Source organism: Octodon degus, unplaced genomic scaffold (assembly GCF_000260255.1).
Source record: "Octodon degus isolate 3935 unplaced genomic scaffold, OctDeg1.0 scaffold00067, whole genome shotgun sequence".
NCBI classification, from domain to species: domain Eukaryota; kingdom Metazoa; phylum Chordata; class Mammalia; order Rodentia; family Octodontidae; genus Octodon; species Octodon degus.
Window position 1 is genome coordinate 4,669,026 of NW_004524643.1, and position 6,359 is coordinate 4,675,384.

The 6,359-nt window shown below is 46.4% G+C and overlaps 1 pseudogene; it reads left to right on the forward strand.

The window, feature by feature from the left end:
• LOC101573219 overlaps nucleotides 1-6,359 on the forward strand; it is a 36,010-nt pseudogene that overhangs the window by 20,863 nt on the left and 8,788 nt on the right.

Genomic DNA, 6,359 nt, shown 5'->3' on the forward strand with positions numbered 1-6,359 from the left:
TCTCTCTCTCTCTCTCTCTCTCTCTCTCTCTCTCTCTCTCTCTCTCTCTCATTGGTCTTTTAAAAACCAAGAATGTTTATAATACAATCATGAAATAAAAATAAAGTCATTCATCAAGAACTCTGTATTTATTTTCTTTATGGCTGAAGGTTGTTAAATCCTAATTATCCTGAACTATTTTCATACTGCTGAGCAGCCACCACTTATGAAGTCAGTAATTAATATTCAATTTGCCTAGAGCTTTCAGATTTGCATGTTAATTATTGATTTCTTAATCACCAGGATGGGTATTTGAGAGCTTTAAAGAACACTGACATTTCAGTAAATGTTACAGAATGATCAGCTCTGTAGATTGGGATTTAAAAAAAAATATTTTGCAATCTTTTATTCTCAGAATTCCTCTCCACTTGAAGCTCTACTTCTTTTCCTGAAGCATCTGCTCAGTCTTTGTTCTGCTGTTATGGATAGGATTCTGAGTTCAAATCTGGAAAGGGGCAATGTCAACCTCTATGGTCTCAGCCTTTACATCTTGCTTCCAAGTTCCATCCTCCTGTGGAAAAAGAGAAGGAGGTGGGAGATTCTGGCTTCAGTGCACAACGAGGAAGTGATGGCTAGGGCTCCTTTGGTTAGACACTGGGAAATGGTCATGAGTTATGTTGGGGTGTCCCCTCAAAGCCTCTTGCAGTCATGGAGAGGTGTGTTTTGGAGGTGGCTGAATCTAGAGTTTGTGGTTGTGATTCATTGTCTGGTACCAGGATTGTGGGTGTGAGTACAGCACCTTCCCTAGGCTGGGAAGTCTGCATAGTACATAAGGGACAGAAGGAGTCTGCTGTCAAGCTCCTTGCCTTTTACTCTTGTTGCTTTTGCTGTGTCCTGCCACCAAGAACTGTTACTCCTCTGCCATGCCACCCTACCTTGGAGCCATTTGAGTGTGGACTGAAACATCAACAAACTGTGCACTAAATAAAACTTTGGGGTGTTGGCTATCTTGTCTCAGCAGGAAAAAAGTAATTCAGACAGGAAGTAATTTGGCTGTAGTACTCTAGTTGACAAATGGGAAAGACCAGAGTCCAAGAGGACAAGTCAGGGAACTGAGATAACTAATGGAAATTCAGATGCCAGGTAACACCTGAATCCCAGGCACACATCAAAATTATGGCCAATCAAATCTTTCACAATAGTCCAGTGGGTTATGACAGGACACAAGCACTGAGATTTATCCAATTCCCAGCAGAAATGAACTAATAAGAACTGAGTGTGTTCTTATGAATTTAGCTGACAGGGCTGATGCTCAGATCTGAGCCACAGATTGAGTTGGGAGCCTGGGTGTCTTGTGATCATGGACTTTCATGGCTAATTTCAGAAAAGTAACACATTCACGAATGCAATCCTTCTCCTCACTCATGGACTTCTTACTAGAGATTTATTGTCATGGGGCAGGTCATAGAATAGCTCAAACAGGATCCTGAAAAATAGGCCAGCATGCCACATCTACCCAAGCCATGCTTAATTCCATCATGAAGACACAAGCTGAGACCCCAGAGAAGACCTTCCTGGCTGGACTCTGGAAGAAATGGAGTAGAAAGAACTGCTACTGCTATGATGTGAGGCCTTAGAGAGTAGGCAGAGATAGAACACGGATGTAGAGTAGGGCACCTTAGAAATACACTTCGAAAATACAGCTGCAAAATCCTTTGACTTGCTACTTGACACAACACTGTCCAGATTGTGCACAAGGTCTCCAAGTGAAAGGACCCCCCTGGTCAGGTGTTAAGAGGGTGGGTGTAGGAACTTCTGTGGTTTAGATGCACCCCAAGGGCCTGCCACCTTGAAATAGCAAGAAAAGCTCACTGTTGATGAAATCCATCTCACTGGGGCCAACATAGCCAATCACTTCCTACTGTCAAGATGGGCTGAGAAACGGAGTGGGCTTGATCCTGCAACAGGGAGCAGCTGGGATGAGCCTAGAAGGACAGAATGAAAGAAGGGAGGTCCAGAAGACTACTATGAAATCCCAGGTTCCTAATTTATGCTGACTGCTTCATTGACTGCACTCTGTGAATCAATACAGGGAGGATATTTCCCAGCAAGAAGCATAACCAATAGAATGGCATCTAAATATCAATAGCCTACATATTTTGAAGAGCCCTAAGGCACCTTAATGCAATTTTCAATAAATTGGCTGACCATTTTCCAGCCCTAGAACAGAAATGGACTTAGGAGCTTACGTAAGTACAGTTGGTACCTCTTAAATTACCCAAGCGATAAGCATGAATGTATTATTTAAACATTTTTTAAACTCAGAGCATCATCATGCCTGCAGTTATCTCAAGGTATCTAGAAACTTAAGAGAAAGCCAGATGTAGCTACGTGTACATCCACTGTCTCCTTGAAGTTCTGCTCCACCTGGTTCTTAAAACATTTCTGCCCCATGCGGGGCTCTAAGCCTGCCACCCAGGTGGTCCAGTATGGCTTTAACATGGCTCACCCCACCCCAGACCCTGGTCCTTCTCTCACTCTACAAAGGCTACTAACAGCTCCAGGGCTTTACTCTCCATGGATCCAGTCCCTTTCATTGTGACATTGCTGTTTTTCTTGCTAAAAAGGCAAAATGTATTTCTACACCGAACCCCACTTTGCCCAATGGGTCCAGTCACATGACTTGCTTTAGCAAAGTGGGTCTGAATGGCTCTGAGTGAGCAAAGATTTGAAAATTGCCTTTTCTTGTCTCCGCTGAGAGGCACCTTCTGTGTCTGACACCAGCTTGCTCCCATCCGTCTTTCGGAAAATAAGAAAATTGCACTGTTTTCCATAATTCTTAGGGCAGAAGTAAACTCATTAGACTGTCTGTGCTCCTCTCTGACCCAAGACCAACACAACTATCTCACTTCCCTGTTCCTTTACTATGGTGATAGAGGACATAGCACAAAGCTGCCACCTCCCAGGAGCCCCTTAACTCATGAACCCCCTACATTTTCTGGAGGATACAGCCCCTGTATAACTTAGAGAGGTAAGTGAGTTATTAGCAACAGGAGACAGTGGTGACAGCCCCAGTGGAGATCAAATAAACAGTTGACAGGTGAGTAAACAAGTCACCTGAACTGTCAAGCCAAAAACCGAGCAGAAAGGTCCACGTGGACAAGCAGAGGTGCAGAGAAGGCAGTTCGGGGCTGGGCTTTACTGAGCACATCCAGGGCACGGCCCCAGCTTGCTGTTTCAGCACATGGCTGCCTCGGGGTGGTGCGACGGCACTGTCTCTGTATTAACACACCCACATCCAGGGCCACTGCCTGACACTCAAGAGCACTCCGGAGGGATCCGTTCTCGCTAACTGCTCTGTGAGCCCATACTCACTGCCTGTTGTGGTTCTGCCGCATTGACATGGGCCTGGGATGCTTTGGTCATATGACCATAGGGCAGGGCAAACGCTGCTACTCCATTCACCTCACTTTCCTAAATCTTCTCCTTGAAGGAAATCACACAGCTGTCCCGATAATTGAAATATGATTAAAACTACGCACTTCTGATAACGATACATTTATCGGTCTTATATCAGTATGATAAAATATAGAGGCAAAACTCCATCCAGTCTCACAAGCTGCATTGCCTTAAAGGATAAAATATTTATCTCTTTCCTTTCCATGTCATCCTCCTATGAGGCACTGAGATCCTTCCTTTTTCTCCTCTCCCTGTCTTTGTCTGTTATCCCCAACTGGGTCACAGTGACCATTCGCCCCCAACCCCAAGCAGGGGCCTGTGTTCCAAGAAGAGGTATGCATTGTTCCAGCACTGCTCTTCCCATAGCTTTTAAACTCCCTGATTCCAAGCCTCACTGCATGGGGAGCCCCTGTTATGAGGGGCCGGGCCTTGTCTGCCTCGCCCGTCTCACTCAAGTCTGTACTTTCAAGATCAGCCTACCACAGGGGCCTGATTGTATACTTTGGTAGATACTTAGTGGTAGCAAAGCATCTTTAAAAGCATTACCATGAAAATACCTCTGATATCCATCAAAAATTCTTGATGGTGCCTTTCGGGCTTGCCTTAGCATAGCTGTTAGAACGCTGGTGGTTTCCTCTATTGCCCTTGACCCACTGCGCTGACCATGAACTAAAGTTCCGCTATGCTTGGCTCGGCTCTAACTGATACTGGCTTAGGCTTTCCTCTGCTCAGCCTGGAGTCTCAGAACCCTAGGAAAAAAATCTTGACAAGAGGAAGTACATGAGCAAGCATAGCCTGAATACCAATCAGAGACAGGTTTGGAGAGAATAAACATCCTCCATCTAAAATGTGATGCGCGACCACTCTGTGCCGCCTCCGCGGCACAGCAAGTACAAGGTGCTGTCCGGGTCAAGGATGACCTTGCTTCCGCTGTCTGGCCCACTGCAGCCAGGATCCATGACCCAGCACCTCTTCACCATCTTTGACATCTATTATTCTAGGAAGTGTTGAAGTTTCAATCTGTATACTTTTGAGGGAACAAGGGTTTTACAAAAGAGTACATTTCCTGCTCCCCTGGGCATATGATAAATGCCTGGTTTCTGAGCACTTCTGCAGCGGGGAGAAGCCAAGAAGGCCTGAGGAGAGCTGTGGGCAATTCTCCCACACACCCTCTTTGAAAGCAGCCTAAATCCTCTCAAGACAGAAAGCAGCAGGTTTGCCTCTTTTCCATTTGGGCAATTATCCTTCAGCTGTTCCGGTTTATACCATTATGGAGTAGTTATTTGAAATTAAAGGAACAACTGAATCTGTATCAAAAATAAGTTCAATCCCCTGCCTTCCTGGCAAACATGTGATTACTGCCTTTGCAAAGGGGCACTTACCTGTCCATCAGAAATGGAGTGTTTTCATTTTGTGTGAAATCCTCTTTCACTTCTGAAGCCATGTCTGCGGAATGGAATCAAGGCATCTGACAGACATTTCCCAAGGGGAAGCAGGAGTCTCACCTGCTCCTGAGGGGTCCTGGCCTTTTGCAGCCCTGCTCAGCTGGTGAAAGGCAGCCATGGACCTGTGTGCTTTAAAAATAGAAACTCCTAGGTTTCCTGCATTCCAAGGTCTCTACTGCTTCTCCCATTCACAGGGTATTTGAGAGGTTCCAGTTTTCCCGAACATTCTTCCTAGTTTCTCTTCCCCACAAAATAGAAAGCATTTTGGATCTGAGACTGTAAAGTCCCTGCCTAAGTAGGCCCCCAGATCTTGAGCTCCCTCCAGATGTCTGTGTGGGCTCTGAGCTAGCAGTCCTGCCTCCTCCCAAATGAGGCCTTCATTTCCAAGCTCTCATTTTTTTATACTTCACGAAAACCTTCAAAGTGTGTTGTCACAGGAAAGCTCTAAAATGAGGGGTAGCAGTAGTCTGGAGGGGTAGGATTGCAGAACACTCCCACGCTCACTACCTCTGCTGAGCTTCTGGGAATCTTGGAAGGTAGGTGTTTCCCACCTCACAGATGAGAAAATGAAGGCTCTGTGAAGGGAGGGGTCCTGTCAAGGGCAAGCAGCTCCACGGACAGCCGCTCCCAGCTCTCCTGAGGGCTCTTGCCAGAATTCTTCCACCATCACATAAAAACTATGACTAAGTTAAGTAAACCAAAACTCTGCACCTGAGGCCTGGGCTGGGTGTACAGAGGGCGTGCCCCGTCTCCTCAGGGGCACCCTCCTCCCTGCCATTCAGCTCCACTCAATTCTAGCCCTGAGCTCTGGGGGGGCCAAATACAGAAGCAAGGGCTTTCTGGGGAAGGGCCCAGGGGCTGGGTGTGTGTTGGGGGTGGGTGTCTAACCTGCAGGTGCACGTCAGAAACTGCAGAAGTCCGCTTCATGGGGTCCCAAAGTGTCTTATACTCAAGCTCACTGGTGAGAAAGATGGTTGAGCCCTGGTCTCAGATTTAAAACTATGTTTGTATGCCATGAATTTAAGGGTTTCTCAGTCTCTGTACCATTGACATCTGAGGCCAGATCGCTCTACACTACCGGGGCTGTCTTGTGCCTTGCAGAATGCTTAGGCAGCATCCCCATCCTCCGCCCACTAAATGCCAGCAGTGACACCCACACGCACCTCAAGTTGTGACAGCCAGAAATGACTCTAGACATTCTCGAACATCTCCAGGAGGCAAAATGATCCATCCTAAATTGAGAGCTGCTACCTTATTTTGTTCTATTTGATGCACAGTTTTTCTGCCCCCCTTCACCGTGAGCTTGCCTCTGTAATCTCCACACTTAGAGGCACACTGTGGACGAGGTCCAATTCATAGTGAGCCCTGAAATGGACCCATCTGTCCCAGGAGTGCTCCTCTGAGGATCTGTACTCAGGACTAGTTCCTTGACCATGGCCACTAGACATGTCATTGGAATATTTTTTCTTTTTCTTT